The 16,501-nt window shown below is 45.3% G+C and overlaps 1 protein-coding gene across 1 annotated transcript in view; it reads right to left on the bottom strand.

Moving 5' to 3' along the window:
* The window catches only part of PAK5 (p21 (RAC1) activated kinase 5), a 178,017-nt gene that overhangs the window by 137,888 nt on the left and 23,628 nt on the right, over positions 1 to 16,501 (bottom strand). The gene's annotated exons all lie outside the window — the stretch shown is intronic.

Raw genomic sequence — 16,501 nt, 5'->3', positions numbered from 1 at the left:
TGCTACACAACTATTGCTATTCCCCCAAAGTGACCTGTACTCAAAGGAGAATGTCTGCTTGCGTACACAGCAGTGTTCATGGCTTGAAACTAGAGACATTGTGTGGACAAAGCTCCTGAAGACTTCAGTGGAAGTTTTGCTTGCCCGAGGACTTGGGAATGGCCTACATTTGTTTATACAGCTTTCCTGTCCTTTGGGATACAGAGAACTCCTGCATACAAGCAGAAAATTATGCCTGTGAGGCAATACCACCATGAGATAAGTTATAATATAACTGCACTTAAAAGTGTGTTTAACACAAATTAGCTATTGCCAACTAACGCTGAAGATCTAGGCTGCCGAAGCTGAGTAAGGGACCTGAATGCCCACTTGCTTTTAATTTTAATGGGAATGAGGGATTTGAATTCCTTAAATAGTCTTGAATGTTTCATCACTGATGTATCACAAAGAAATTGAAGTAACTTGCTCTTAAAGCCTGCAAACCTGGCTACAAGGTTTTGCCAACAGCTTCTGGGACACATCACCCCAACCCTACTGCATTAGAATTAGAGATTTTCAGAAATCCTGAAAATATTCCAAGTTTTGATGAAAATTTTCAGAAAACCAATTCAAACAAATGCTTTTCAATAGATCATTTTGACCCATTTAACAAAAGTCTAAGGTCTACAAGTCTATTTAAAGAACAACTTTACCACCAAACCCTCTGTCCTACAGCTCAGAGCTGAAACAGAAATCAGAAACAACTGATCACCCATGTCCTGTTCTTTCTCCCCAGCCCCAACTGCAATACTTCCACTTTTTTCCCCTTTTTAAGCAAGCACAGAATTGGACCTCAAATACAAAAGCTTTAACTGGGCAACACTGTGAAATTATTTCCTGACAGAACCAAAATGTTAATGGCAATGCAGAAGCAGAGGGAAGCTGGTTGCATGAACACATCCTTTCACCATTTGAAAAGGTGTGTGCAGTTCTGGTGTCCTCAACATAAGAAGGACGTGGAGCTGTTGGAGCAAGTCCAGAGGAGGCCACGAGGATGATCAGGGGCTGGAGCACCTCCTGTATGAAAACAGGCTGAGAAAGTTGGGGCTGTTCAGGCTGGAGAAGAGAAGCTGCGTGGAGACCTCAGAGCAGCTTCCAGTGTCTGAAGGGGGCTACAAGGATGCTGGGGAGGGACTCATCATCAGGGACTGTAGCGATAGGACAAGGGGTGATGGGTTCAAACTGAAACAGGGGAAGTTCAGGTTAGATCTAAAGAAGTTCTTTACTGTGAGGGTGGTGAGGCACTGGAATGGGTTGCCCAAAGAAGTGGTAAATGCTCCATCCCTGGCAGTGTTCAAGGCCAGGTTGGACAGAGCCTTGGGTGACATGGTCTAGTGTGAGGTGTCCCTGCCCACGGCAGGGGGTTGGAACTAGATGATCTCAAGGTCCTTTCCAACCTAAACCAGTCCATGATTCTATGTTAATAACTAATCTATGAGCCAACGCTATTCCTTCCTGGATGCCTGTATGCCTCCCCTGGGTTAAATACTCTTCAGCGTTGTCGTTTTCTTGCTAGCAGTCTCTCTCCATTTTTGGGGCACTTTTCTCCAGCCTTTCCTCTCCTGAGCAGAGGTTACCACACAAGAGAGCTCCACTGAAGCCAGAGCCCAGCGTGCAGACACCATCCACCTCCACAGTGAACGCCGGGAGGCGTTTCAGACAGCCAGGGCCCTGAGGTGGGAGATTTCCCTGTATGTGTCTGCTGTGTTCTAGGAAAAACATTCCAGGGAGGAGAAAGAGGGAGGAGGGGGCAGGAAAGCAATATAATAATGATTAGTGTAATGGGATTTGCTATTCTTGTTAGTAGTTTAATCAAAAGAAACATTTACTGAACCCTCTTATGTGCTTGCCATGATCAGGTTGCTTTATATTTAGCTTAACACTCATAAGCCATGGTTAGCATCGTCTGCATCTCTACTCCCTGCTTACTTCTGCAACAAAAAAAGCCAGGATTGGGATTTTCCACACCTAAAACCCCAGCCATGCACAAGTGACCTTCTCAGCGACATGCTATGGCGTGTTTCCTTGTGCTGAATACACCAGACACACAAACAGAGATGATGGGGTCATAACCCACGATGTGGGTCTCAGGATATGTGGGACTTGGTCTGTATGAGCAAGTTAACTGCATAGGTGCCAGGCTCAAGGCACCACTTGCAAGTGGAGCCACACATGCTTCTCACCTGCACTGGAGACAGCCCAACACCTCTAAAGCTTTGCAGATCACACACAGTTGGATCCTGCACTTGTCACACAGTCTTTCCTTGAAGGAATGACTTTCTAGCAGCCCCTGTTTGGAGTATCAATTAGATACTGAAGATGCACAGAAGGTATAACAGAAGGGACCTAGGGAGGGAAAAAGCACAACTAGTGGCAGGATGGACAGCACCGGTCCCATAGAGGTCACCGTGGTGAGGTTGGGGGTGCTGCACTGGCTTTGCAGTTGTATTTGTTACTTCATACTGTGACATTTATGATATATTATCAGTATCATACCATAGGATGTAGCATATGTTTTAAGGAACCACAGGCCTTTCTTACAATCTTATTCTTTAGCCTGATTTTAGGCAGAGAGAGAGAAAGCTCACCTTAAGTTTTGCTTTCATTTCTCTAAATACATAGTGCTAAAAGCATGTGAAAACATCCTACTGGTGTATCAGTATAAAGCCAATACAACAGACTTGTAACTGGCTTTGCAACAGAGAGAATCTCCAAACTGACAACTACAAGGAGTGGGGGGATCTACTAAAGGCAAATTTCCCTGCAGAACATCCCTCCCCAGTGCAGAGCTCGAGGGGAGAGGGGCACTTCCCCACCCAGAAGTGTGTCCCCATGGCCTCACACAGGGCGAGTTGTGCCATTTATAGGGGCTGGCCTGTGAGCAGACACATGGCTGGAACAGCCGATGCCACAGGCAGCATCTGCCCAAGGAGCCCAGGGACCACATTCCAGAACACAGGAACTCTGAAACATGTAGTCACTAGATTAGTTTGCTACAATAGGTCTGATTTGCTTTGGCATTTCTTAGGGACAAAAGAAAACAGCAAACCCCAACTATGGGCAGTGCTGTTGTATCAGAATGGAAAAGGACAACTGCAAGAAACATGTCTTTTGGGTGGGACGGGTTTTTTTGGCCTTTTTTAAAGTTATTATTTAAAGAAGAAACAAGCCACAACTTTCCATTGTGCCACTTGGATGCACTTTGCACTGCGCAGTGTCACAGGTCAGCTCGTGCCCAAGGCAAAGCCCGAAATACCATCTCCCACTGGAGCTTCAAGATTGTCACCACACAAACATATTCAAACAGACACAAATACTGATGACCCAGCAATGCAGGAATAGTTGTATGCTTCTAACTAGAATAAGAACAATCCTATCCTGCCTAGGGCCACAGCAGAGCAACAAACCTCAGACCCACTGCTGTGCTGAACCTCTGCAGTAGGAGTAGAGGGCTCCAACTCCTTTGCTTCTTTCCCAAGGGGTGCAAGAACCTGCCCCCCTGTATAGACAGCACGGCTAAACTGATGGAAGCACTGCAGGGTCACACAGGGAAAAGAGAAAGCTGAGGGGTCTGGAGTCTTAATCCACCATTCTGGGAGCCCTTTACATGCCAGACGAGCTTTGGGTAACTCTGCTGACCCATTACCTCACAATATTTAAACTTGAACATCTCTGTCCCGGCTTACATGCAAACCTGAACCTTTTCAAGAGCCTGGATTTAGGAAACTGAGGTCAAGCCCATCAGATGTGGGTTATTCCACCAATTAGTCAGTTCTCTTAATGAAGAGAATTCCATGGAACTGCTTTCTTGGGAATTTGTCCACAAAGAGAACTCAAAAGCTGAGCACAAGTCAATTATCTTTGCTTTTTCATATTTGCTCTGTTTGGATGCAAGAATGCATTTTCTCAGTTGAAAGCCTAATAAGAGCTCTACGATAGATAAATACATGAAGCAAGAAGTAGCCAACTTAAAATGTCCTGGTAGGCTTTAATGTGTCTTTTCTTAGAAATACACAAGTGACAAGATGCAGATATTGGGAATTCTCTTCAAGTAACAGGAATGGAGCATTCAAAGAAAACACCATCACAATGATTACAGCGTCACATGTGAAGTGAAACATCACGTACTGGGATCCTACTTGCACATTTAATGGAGCTGTTGTGTGCAGACAGCTCTGTGGAAGAAATTACCTTTGAGTAAGAACAAAAAGGGAGCCTGAGGGTCCAGAAATTAGCTACAGGGGAAAAAAATACAAAAATAAAGATGCAAAACATTAAGCAGACTCTATGAGGAAGTGTAGATGAAAGGAAGAGCCCAAATGCTGGCAACATTAGTAGCGTTTGGTGGCTGAAAAGATCAATATAGTCAACTTGTCTGCAGTATATAAGGTGTCGTCTGCTGTTTGGAGAGCTGGAAGAAGCCTGTTCTGCATTACTGCTCTCTATCAGCCTCTGAAACCACTGACATGTAGGGCTGAGGCAAAGTGGGATGAAAACCACAACTCTTAGTTAATGCATTGATCACCGAGCGAGTTTTAAGTCAGGTCTTGTGATTTACTTTGTGCTTTGTGCACTCTCCTACCCTGTTCCTCCCTGTGCTTACACATTCAGTACTTCTCAGTCCCAAAACCTCTGGATATCTACAGCTGCATTGCCAAGACGACAAGATTCCCTTGCCATCAATACGAAGTTACTGGCAATGACTTCGTTACATTCACCTGGATTTATGTTGGTAGATAAGTGTAAATTAACCCAAGTGGAACCAGGGGTCTAGAAGGGATTTCCAGAGGTCATTTAGTCCATCCACATGTATAAGGCAGGCCTTGCATAGGTCATTCCTGACACACAGAGGTCTAGCTTATTTTCAAAGTGTGGGACTTGCCTCTCCCAGGGAATCTTCTCCAGCCCTTCATGCTCCCCTTAGTATCAGATTAATTCCTAAAAATAAAGTGCCCTCATTTCTCCTCAAAACAGTTTAGACCACAGCTTCTTGTCCTAACTGCAAGGGTCAGGAAGACGAAAGCATTCTCCTTTTCCTTTGCAGCAGCTGACAGTGTTTTGGAAGAGATTTAGTCTCCCTTTCCTGAGGACAAAACCCCCTCAATCGCCCCTGGTGGATTGAGTCTTTTGATCAGTCTTACTGCTTTCCTTTTCATACTCAACCATTCTCCAGCTGTGTCCTGATTTTGGCTGGGATAGAGTTCATTTTCTTCCTAGCAGCTGGTGCAGGGCTGTGTTTCAGCTTTAGTCTGAGAACAATGCTGATAACACACCGATGGTTTAGTTGTTGCTCAGTAGCACTTACCCTGATCAAGGACTTTTCAGTCTCATGGTCTGCCAGCAAGGAGGGGCACAAGAAGCCAGGAGGGAGCAGAGACAGGACACCTGACCCAAACTAGCCAAAGGGATATTCCATACCACAGCACATCATGCTCAGTATATAAACTGGGGGGAGTTGGCTGGGAGGCACCGATCACTGCTCAGGGATGAGCTGGGCATCAGTCAGTGTGTTTTGAAAGGCAGGGTTTATTCCTTCCTCTGTTTCCTATTATCATTATATTTTACTTTATTTCCGTTATTAAACCGTTTTTATCTCAACCTATGGCTTTTTTACCTTTTCCCCAATCCTCCTCCCCATCCCACTGTGGGAAGTGAGAGGGAAGTAGCAAGTGTCTGTGTGGTACTTTGTTACTGGGCTTAAACCAGCACACCGGGTCCTGAAGCATGCTGGCCAAAAGCGAACCGTGTGCTCCTGCCTGCAGGCACAGAGCTGACTGCAAGGATTATGGCACTTACCACAGTGGCAACAGTCCTGCTCATACATTTGATGTGCCTTTTCTGCAACAGCATGGCCTTGCTTATTCACTATCAGCTTGTGAGCCATCAAAATCTTTCATCCTTATTGATGAAGCAACTAGACACGTAGTTGTTGTTGTTCCCCAACCTGTTATAACTACATAATAACCTATCTTATGTTTACTGCAATAGATAAATCCATCTTCAGCACAGGGATGATGCTCTATCTCAGCTGAATGGCAAGCTGGGTTTGGGTTTTTACTGCATCTCCAGCTTGCAAAGTTCATAGTGAATTCTATTCCTGCCCAGTGTGCTCATAGCCTTTGCCAGCATGGTGTCAGCTCCAAATCTGAACTGTATACTGGCTCTTCCATCAGATCACATATCGAAACAAGAGACACGCACACAAACCAGCCCCCTCAGAACCTCCCTCAAAAACATCCTTCTAATCAGTGTTACAACCACTTTTGCACCCAGGTATTTGCATCCATGCTATCCTCACAAGGGTGCACATGAAACCTCTCCAAAACACAAACCCATCTCAAGGGGTTGCCATTTTTTAGTGGGAAATTAGATTGAGATGCAAGAGATTCAAACCAAAAAGCTCCACGCTGCCTGTTGCTCATCCCCTCTTGTTCTCCTGGGTGCTCACAAATAGTTGGTTTGGTTATTTGTTCCAGTGTTTTTCCAGGAACTGAAGCTAAGCTGACAGGTCTATAATTCCAGTCCTGTTTGTTAGCACCACTTTCGTATCCATGAGCTCAAACCTGCACACAGGACTCCTGGGCTCTGCTCCAACAGACCACTTTAGCACGGATCTAATTGCAAGAGGGAGAGAGACATCTGTGGCTGTAGAGGGGATGAGTCACATGCTTAATGCTACGCACGGGCTTGGATGTTTTTCTACTTCTAAGAATGGATAGACAGTAAAAAACACCAAAAAAGCAACAAACCAACAAAAGCCAACACATCAAACCTGAGCAAAACAAAGGTGTGCTTTTAGACAGCGCTTATGACGTTAAGAACACAAATGCCAACTCATCCCCACTGAGGAGTGAAAAGCCGGAATCATTCTGTTACCCAGTGGTCATCTCCACTATGATGGCTTCTTTAGCTATTGTGCTGCTTCATTAACTAGCTCTGTTAGCTCTTTCTCAAATCTCCCCTATCTTAATACCTGTTACATTATACCTCCAGCAAGCTTTTCAGCCTTAAAAGTCCTTTCTTTTAGAGAGCTAATGGATTAGATGTCACTTACTCTGCCATGAACTACTACTGACCCCTGTCATGGCAGTTTTCTGTGCATTTCAAGTGTATTTTTATGTGTCTGAAAGAGAGTACTGACAGCTCTGGAGAGCAAGACTCATCTCTCTCCTTGCTCAAGTCTGCCCAGATCAGTTCAAACCAAGAAAGCCATTAAACCCCACACTTCATCTCCCAACTTGAGGATTACCTGTAGCAATATCCTAGGAGGAAGCAGCATATGAAAACTGATCAAATATACAATGGAGTCAGCACACAATGGTGGAGCCCAACAGGAGTCCTCTGCTCCCTCCATCCTCTCCTCAAACTCCAGGGAAACCTTTCTTGATCTCCACATGAGGCATTTAGCTTAAACACAGCCCTGGCTCTGACTGATGCTGCTTTATCAAGTGAACCATTTACACATGTTGAGCTGCTTGTGGACTTGATTCTCCACACTGGTGGTCACTTAATGCTGCTCCATGGGACTGCCAGTCCTAATTGCCATTTGAACAGAGCCACCTGGATCATCAGGTGCTGAGCCCCAGCACCCAGCACCCATCTGTGCTTCTCTCTGCTAAGTTTTCCCTGTTTCTGTCACTGCTTGTTGCTTGCTTTGAGCCCAGGATGGCTGTGGCCAGCCAGGCCTTCTCCCACTTCTTTTCTAGCTAATTTCTCCATTTTCTCCACAAACATCATTTCCCCAGATCAGCAAGGAGACCTCAAAGGACACCGCTTCTCCCCAACTACATTTATCTTGTGCATACAGAATTGAAGAGGAATTCCAGCTAACAGAGCTCTCTTGCAAGCTAATTATTCTTCAAAGAAGTTTTATGCAGTCCCAGAGAGCATCTAACTACTGATTTTCTACTCTGTATAATTTCCCTGCAAAATGTGATCATTCTCCTCCTGTCTCACACTGTCACTTGTCTCTTAGAACAACTTGGGAACAATAAAAGAATGGAATAGAGGGCACCAAGAAGGGCACTGCTGGAAAAAATCTCTCTGTACGAGCACAGTCTGTAAAAGCAAGCCCAAGAAGTGTATGTAGACCTTGATTAATATTCATCAACTGGTATAACTGAAACCCAAATGTAACTGTTATGAAAATTCAGGCTAGGAGGAAATCAAATGGAGACAGCATTCTAAGGAGTGTGGCATTTCAGTTTCTCATTGCTGGGTTTCGAGCGTAAATGTACCACAGAGGGAAATGCTATTGAATATATTGGGTGCTTACAAATGGCCACATTTGTATATAAATTCACCTCCTCCAAAAAAATGAAGGAGTTGGCAGTAAGAGACTCCAAGGATCTGCTCTAGTATAAATCTTATTGCTAACACATGATTTGATGGAACAACGAAGTGAAATTGGAATTGAGACCAGCCAATCTAAAACTCTGTTGTGCAATATTAATATGTTTTTTTATCTCTTTGGCTCCCTGTGCACCAAAGTGCATGACACAGGAGTAACTTCATGAATAATAAGAATGCCCAAAGAAGTGGAAAATGCTCCATCCCTGGCAGTGTTCAAGCCCAGGCTGGACAGAACCTGGGCTTGAACCCCCATAGCAGGGGGTTGGAACTGGATGATCTTAAGGTCCTTTCCAGCCTAAACCATTCTACGATTCTATTCTATGAATGCCTTCTGACTTCCAAAAGTTAGCACCTTTAAATTTACCTGTCTTCTTATTTATTTAAGTAGAGGCTCACTTCTGTGCTGGTGCTTCATTCCTCTGTGTTCCTATAAAAAATCCAGTCTACTTAAGGTCACCATTGAATATTCTTCAAGTCTGCCTTGTGAATCTGCCTGGTGAGGGACAGGCAGTCTCCAGAGGAGCCAGAACCACTTTCATTATAATCACACAACACAGCAAGGGAGATAAAGGTTTGACAGGAGAGAACAGGGAGAGCAGGTTGGGCATAGAGTGGGACTGCTTTGCCCACGTCTGTACTGACAAGACTGTGGTGTAACTTACAGCCGCTCCCCGAGTGTTTTTAATCAGGAGAGGGCTGCACAAAGTTCAAGTTCAGTTCCAGAAGCTGCATTTGGGTCTCTGTCGACCTCTGCCAAGTCTCTGCTCTTCTCTCGTCATATGGGCACGACAGGGTAAAGAATTGATTTAGATTTCTTTCATGTCTAGGATCAAACCCCGGCAGGACTAGGGAGGAATGTTGGTCTGAGGCTGCGCTGCCCAGATCTGAGCCTGGTTTAAATCAGGTTTTGCCAGCCCTTTCCTTTAGATGTCAAATGACAGTTCAGGAGGGGAAACGCTTTGGAAAGTAGAACACACAACTGCAGTTCATGGTAGGTTTTCTTCTTTTCTTATTCAGAAATGTTCACGTCCTTCCTATTTCCCTTAGGAAAAGAAATTCTTATCGGAAGCTGTTTAATGAAAGAGAAGAAAAAGCTATTATTGACTTAAAGTAAAAAAGCAAATTTAGGTAAACTGTGTCCCTCTGCTGCTGCCAGGCAGAGAAGTTGGTGCTCAGAAGACAGCTTCTTTTGTATGTCAACACTTCGCTATGCACCCCGGCATTCATTATTTAACAGCCTCCATGTGACATACAGCTTTCAGATATTCTTTAGCAACACAGATAAGAACTCAGCTTTGAAACACTCCCATTGCTGACTGGGCTTTGATTCTCACTGCTCTGAAACAGGGCTGTGTGGACATCCCTGTGCACTGTCAGAAAGGAAGCTGGTCTCAGAGGTACAAACATCATCGCAGCACTGAGCTGCTCTGTGACACCTTGTCTGAATTTGAGTCAAATTCCTGCTCCCTGTTCACCTGCAAATCTACAAAAAGAACAAACACCAGAGGTGGCCAAAATCCACGTGCAGAGTTTATCATTAAAACCTTCAATCCAAACTTCCAAATCCAAGTGTTTAAAGTTAAGCTCTGAGCCCCCTCTGAGGAGTATTAAAACTGACCCAGTTTAGAGCGACTCTTGAGCAGCTGGACTCCTGTCAGTACGCCTTGAACATCCCAAAGTATCTCCCATTCAAAAAGTGTGCATTTTCATGATGGCAAGAACAAATCAGGAGGAGCTAAGCAACCCCCAGCCCTTTAGGATTTAAAATCCATCTAGTCTCACTTCCCCAGCATTAATGAGCACTTTCTTCTACACCTTTGGGCATCTACATGCCAAGAGATGAGGTCAAGATGCACAGAAGCTGCTGGCCAAAGGAGAAGACAAGCTGGGAAGAATCCAAGCTTCACCCAGGAGCAGAATGACATTTCAGTACATTATGCCTGGGAGGCTGCCAGTCCAAATGATATCCTATGTGCTGCCGAGGCTGGAAAATGAGCCCCCATATCTCTGTGATAGTGCAGTTACAATTCCTTACCAGTGATGCAGCTGTTAGAGGAAACAAGGATCCTGAGTCAGGGAAACTGCTCAGCTGAGGCGTGCGGCTAAACACAGCTTCTGGAAAATGGGTCCTCTATTTTCCCTTACAAGTAGGGTTATAGGGAAAAGGGCTAGAAACTGCCCTGAAGAATAACATTTACATCCCGTTATCTACTAAAACCTGGTGCTGCCAACCGTGTACACCCCCTCTGACCCAGAAACTGGCCTTATGAGCTCTCAGTCAAAGGCCGAGATGGTAACCCCGTGCAGCTGCTCAGAGATAGCAGTGCTTGCCAGCACTCCTCACAGCTGGAGGCTGCACTGCAGCAGAGAAGACAAACTTTTTCTGTGGGCTTTTACATTTCAGGAGGAAACCAGACCTATTGATCAATTCCTTCTGCATACTGTGAGGTTTGGGACCAGGTGAGGTGGGTGAGTAGTAGCTGTGGTCTCTTGAAACATTCTCTGCGGGGCTCATATCACATCAGTGGGCTTAGCAGCAGATTTCATATCTCTGTTTCTTCTATTGAAAGCACCTCTGCTGTCTACAATACCTCTCCTTGCACCCCTCCAACTCTACCATGGAGTTGACTTTTGACTTCTATTTTAAGAAATGCAAACCTTCCTGCATTTTCATCCTCTGGGCTTTTCCCTTCTTGGTGGCGGGAAGCTATTAAGCTTGTCCTGCACACGGGGCAACTCAGAGTTGTAAGGAAGGAAACCAGGCTCCTCTGTCACACTTGGTCTCTGCTTTGCCCTGTGCCCTTAGGCCACTTCTCTCCCCCTTCCTTACCCATCCTTGTGCCCTCATTATTAGCTGGCACAGTGCTAAGGAGAGGCAAATGATTCTCAGAACAGAATAGCAGAGAAATTTCCACAGAGCTATTTCTAGTAGAAATCAGTGTCTGGACTCCTCCAGTTCAGAGCACCTGGCAAATTATGTGCCACACTTGTGGTTGTCCTTGAACAATCCAATAGGACCTTAATAGGACCTTAAACCACCAGCCCTGTGATTTATGCCCTTAGTTCATGAGGCATGACAGTAAAATTGCCCACACCTTCACCTGTACCACCACTGAGCCCTTAGGACACCAGTTTGCAGGCTGAAAGACCTGGGTGCTTCTCCAGCAAACTGACGGCTGGTCATCACCTAAAAGCACAATCTGCCCTTCATGTGAATGTTACTGTACTCCAGAAAGATGGAGAGATGGAGTCATCTGGGATTTTCCAGTTGCTAGCCTCACCTAGGTCTGCGTCCAGGATGAATGGACATATGTCTTCTGAAGCCTGTAAGTCGATGGCATAAACAAGCAGAGAAGAGACATTCCTGCTTTATGCCAAGATAGAGAAAGACCAGCACCCTCCTGTGCTCATGTGTATTTACTGCACTGCAGACTCAGAGCTCTGTTGCCGCTAATCAGCACAAAGTACTTTCTGCCCATGTGCCTCCTAGGTCTCTTTCATTGCTTTCCCCTCCAGGCTCTGTGTTTTCTGGGATATACCCCTAAAACACCCCAGTTTGCCTGGTCTCTCTGTGGCATTTCCATGCTTGTCAGTGTGTCTCGCTGCTTCCCATCCACCAGCTCCTGCGGCGCAGGTAAGAGCCGGCACATCTGTACGGCATTATCCAGATGCTTCAACCTTGTGCCGAGTTTGCTGGGGAGCAGAGCAGAGACTCCCTTTGCCTGCAGAGGGAAGGTGGCACATGCACAGGGAAATCCTCTTTTCCTGCAGGTAGAAGCAGGACCCGTTTTCCCACTGCACAGGCTGCCATCTCGTGGGCATCGTCCCGCACATGCATTCCCAGGAAATAACAACTCTCAAGTGCAGACAACGCGGTGCTGGCACTATTCTGCTCTGCTGATCTAAGCAAAGTGCAAACCTTCAGGTCCCTGGCTTTGGGAGACTATAGAGGAGCAGAGATGATGGAGTTGTTCAGCTTGTAACTTGGTTGGTGGGATAGATTTTCTATAAAAATAAGAGCTTTACAGACAAATCCATAGGTGCCAGCATGGTTATTGAGGTCAGAAACAGCAAGCTCAGCATACCTCTTACACACCAGCTAAAACCCCGCTGCTATGTCACCTTGAACACTGCCAGGGATGGAGCATTCACAACTTCCTTGGGCAACCCATCCCAGCTCCTCACCACCGTCACAGTAAAGAACTTCTTCCTTATATCTAACCTGAACTTCCCTGTTTCAGTTTGAACCCATCACCCCTTGTCCTATCACTACAGTCCCTGATGAAGAGTCCCTCTCCAGCATCCTTGTAGCCCCCTTCAGACACTGGAAGCTGCTCTGAGGACTCCACGCAGCTTCTCGTCTCTAGGCTGAACAGCCCCAACTTTCTCAAGGTGAATTAACTTTTACGCAGAGATAAATCCTAATCTCATAATGCTGTGCCTTTTTCAGTAACCTTTAGGTGTAAAACAATTTACCTGATGGATCTAACTATGTTCCTACCACGTGGCTAAGATGAAAACATGGGTTGGAGGAAACCACTTTGATTTCAGCACGAAATCAAGTGCTCTGTGCCAGGTTGATGACTAGAAATATTGATGACTAGAAATAGCTCTGGTCACCAAGAAGAGAAGGAAACTTGTTCTTCCCCTCATCCTTTCCTCCACCTCCACTTGAAGCTCCCAATTTGCTACGCTGTGGTAATCCTTCCATGATAGAAATGGGCATTAGTCTGTGTGGAGACGCAGTCTAAGCATTTTTACTCCCTTTGGGTCATTTTGAAGTAGCATTTTCAAGTCATCCAACATTTGTCTTGCAAGTTAGAAATGAGAAAAACAAACTTTTTAAGTTTTTGTTTGCTTCTGGAATGTAAGAATTGGAAGGTTCAGGGTCTCTTTTCACTTCCCACACTGCCCATGCACAAGGATACACCAGCTGAACCATGATGTATCTGTCCCTGAGCTGGGGCTGTTCCAGTTTAAATAGGATCAGTCACTTCAGGTTAGCGGAGAAGGTGGATTTTCCTGCTTCTAAGAGAATTTCCCTCCTATTTCCCATTCTTTGTTTTGCTACTACTCCAATACTGCCAGAAAGGACTTAATCCTAGGGACTTAATAAAATAGCTTCTGACAAATGGAAAACTTCATCTCTGGAATAGACTGGATATTGTAGGCAGTATCTGACAACATTTCCTGGGTAGCTGTACTCCAGCCTTGCCCTTTAGATGGAAACCATCTCCCTTTTCTGAGACGCTGAGCAATACACGTGACATCCTAAATCTGTTTTGTCGACTGAGCCCAGGGGTTTTAAAAACATACAGTAAGATTTTAATACAGCTCATCACATTATCCAGAACCAGATACCCTGCTTAGTCTTCAAAGGCTTGATATTCCCCATGCACAGCCCACATGCAACTGCTCCTGTCTAATTACATGCAATGACAACCTTCAGCTGGCTCCCTTCCTTTGACACCCCAGCGGAGCGTTCGCTGCCTGAGCCTGAACTAGGACACACAGCTCTAAAACCTGCAAGCATTTCTGTTCAGGGTGTCTTTGGCTGCCTTACTGCACCAAAAATACACTCTTTTCATTTTCTCCCTGGAAAGTTAGTTTTCCCAGTCCTGAAGCCTTGCCTGCAGAAGCAGATTCCATTTCTGCTTTTGGATAGTTGCAGCAAGCGGTGCCATTTGCATGGTAGCGTCAGAAGACAGGAATGTATTTTGCTAAACTTCTATCCAGATTGGCTGGTCAAGATGAGTTTTATGTTTCTTTCTGTTATATAAGCATCATGTTCACTGTACCAGTATCAAAAAGCCCCAGCCAAGGCCAGCAGCATTCACTGTTCAGTGGCAAGAGGCAAGCTAAATGGCCTGTGGTCTGGAACAGGTTGCCCAAAGAAGTTGTGAATGCTCCATCCCTGGCAGTGTTCAAGGCCAGGCTGGACAGAGCCTTGGGTGACATGGTCTAGTGTGAGGTGTCGCTGCCCATGGCAGAGGGTTGGAACTGGATCATCTTAAGGTCCTTTCCAACTCAAACCATGCTATGATTCTATGATCCTATGATGGCAAGGAGAAGAGTTGCGTTCACAGCAAATGGTGTGTAACACAGCCAGCTCCTCTGGGTGAGAAATCCCAATCTTGCACCCCAGAAATCACAAAAGTGGCTTCCAAAGCATAAGAATGTTAAACAAGAGGGCTCTGTGTTTATCATTTCCTAGGTTTGCTTGGTTATTTGGAGCTCTGAGGAGGCACTTTGCCACTTTCTCAGCACTTTCCTAAAGCGTTGACAAAGAGACACTTTGCACCAGAAGTGACTCCTGTGAAACCAAGGGAAGCTCAGCAGTTACCTGAAAAGACATCAGAGTTTCATCATTGCTTCGGGAAATAAAAACAGTAATGACTTCCACATAATGCTGGAGAGTTGAGGCTGTTATAAAGACATCAAACATCACCCCTCCTACCCACTACTGAGAGTGGGTACCACTGAGCATGACACAAATTCTGAGACAGCTCCAATTTGCCATACAACTGCCATAGAGGGAACAGGAACAAGAGAATGGGTGAAATAACAGAGATGGGTAGACATGAGAAGGGACAGAAGGAGATTAAGGGCAGAGAAAAGCTACACTGCCTCCTCCCCTCCCTTGTATCTTCATTTCTATTGTAGCTATGCTGGACAAAGACCTTTGCATATCATTGTATGTCCTGTAGCAAGCTCTGCTCCTCACAGCCACTAACCCTCTGCTCAGGAACTGGGTAAAAAGCAGATCTTTCTTTCCTGAAGTCGAGCTGGAAGTGCTGGGCTGCATTGGAGGAGTACAGCCCAACCCAGCTCTTCTTTATTGTGGTACTTTCCAGCCATTGCCTGAGTACAAACTGACAGACCCTTAGAGATGTACTCTGGGTTTTGGGGGTAGGGACAACATGGCAACACTTCCCTGCTCAACAAAAAAATTATAGCACCACTTTTTCTATCTAATTTTCTTCGGACCAATCTGAGATTGAAGATCTGAGCAGTATTTTTCCCAAGAGGAACCTAATCTTAAATGCCTTAAATCCATAGTTCAGCACTTCTGGAAATGGAAAAGGTGTGGAAGAACTGCAGCTACCGTGGTCCTCGGGAATGCAGCACTTCTGAATATCTGCTTACCTCATCACCTAAGAAGAGATGACGATGGGGATGCTTGTTCTCCAGTTTTTTAACTGTAGCAACTTGTTATTTCACACTGTGAAATTCACCGGAGGGAAGCTTTAGGCATAAACTTCACAGGTTGCTGTTCCCAGAAAGGCTCCCAGGAAGAGCGGAAGCTCCCTGGGCATGTTCTAGGTGCAGACTTGTCCAGATCCTCATCAGTACCAGCCTCTAAGCATCTTCCACTTCCTCATGTACTCCCTCAAAATCCAGACCTCTGCTTAAACTTGCTACAGGTAAACCACGACTGAGTTGAATTACATACGAGGTACAAGATAGAGATAGAAACTTAAAGAGTTTTTACTTAAAACGAGTTCTTTAGAAAAGGAATTTCAGAAACTAGACAAAACCCAGTCATGAATCCAATATGACTATTAATGTGTATTCATGTGTATGTGTGTGTGTACCCATATTGTGTATATTTGAGTTAGGAACAGAATGATATAAACCAGAGGAAAACCATTCCAACAAATAGAGGAATTCTAGTGCAAATCCTCTGCACTGCAGACCTAAGCGGCCTCATTTACTGGACTAGGCAGTCATGAAGTTGTTTCTTTGAAGGATACAGTTCTAATCCATAACTTTCAGCCTAAATTATTCTGTTGCTCTGACAACAACACACTGCTCCTGTCCTCAGATGCCACGTTTGTGTGCCACATTTTAATACCTTTTGAAGTGTATTTGGAATCGAGACAGCATAAGATCCAGAGGTGACTTGGGCCACCTTTTACTCTTTGGGAGAATGGTTTTGTTGCTGCCTGTGATCTTCATGTTATTGATGGGACGCGGAAGCTGAGAGAATAGAGAGCGGCAGACGCAGGGGAGAGGTGGGTGGGAGGCATGGAGGAGCTGAACCTGGAATGCCTCCCTATCTTTCTATGCTGGAGGGAACCAGACAGGGAAGCTGGCTGGAGGACAGGCT

This window comes from Strigops habroptila, chromosome 6, assembly GCF_004027225.2.
Source record: "Strigops habroptila isolate Jane chromosome 6, bStrHab1.2.pri, whole genome shotgun sequence".
Taxonomy (NCBI): Eukaryota; Metazoa; Chordata; class Aves; order Psittaciformes; family Psittacidae; genus Strigops; species Strigops habroptila.
This window is presented reverse-complemented; position numbering and strand designations above follow the sequence as displayed.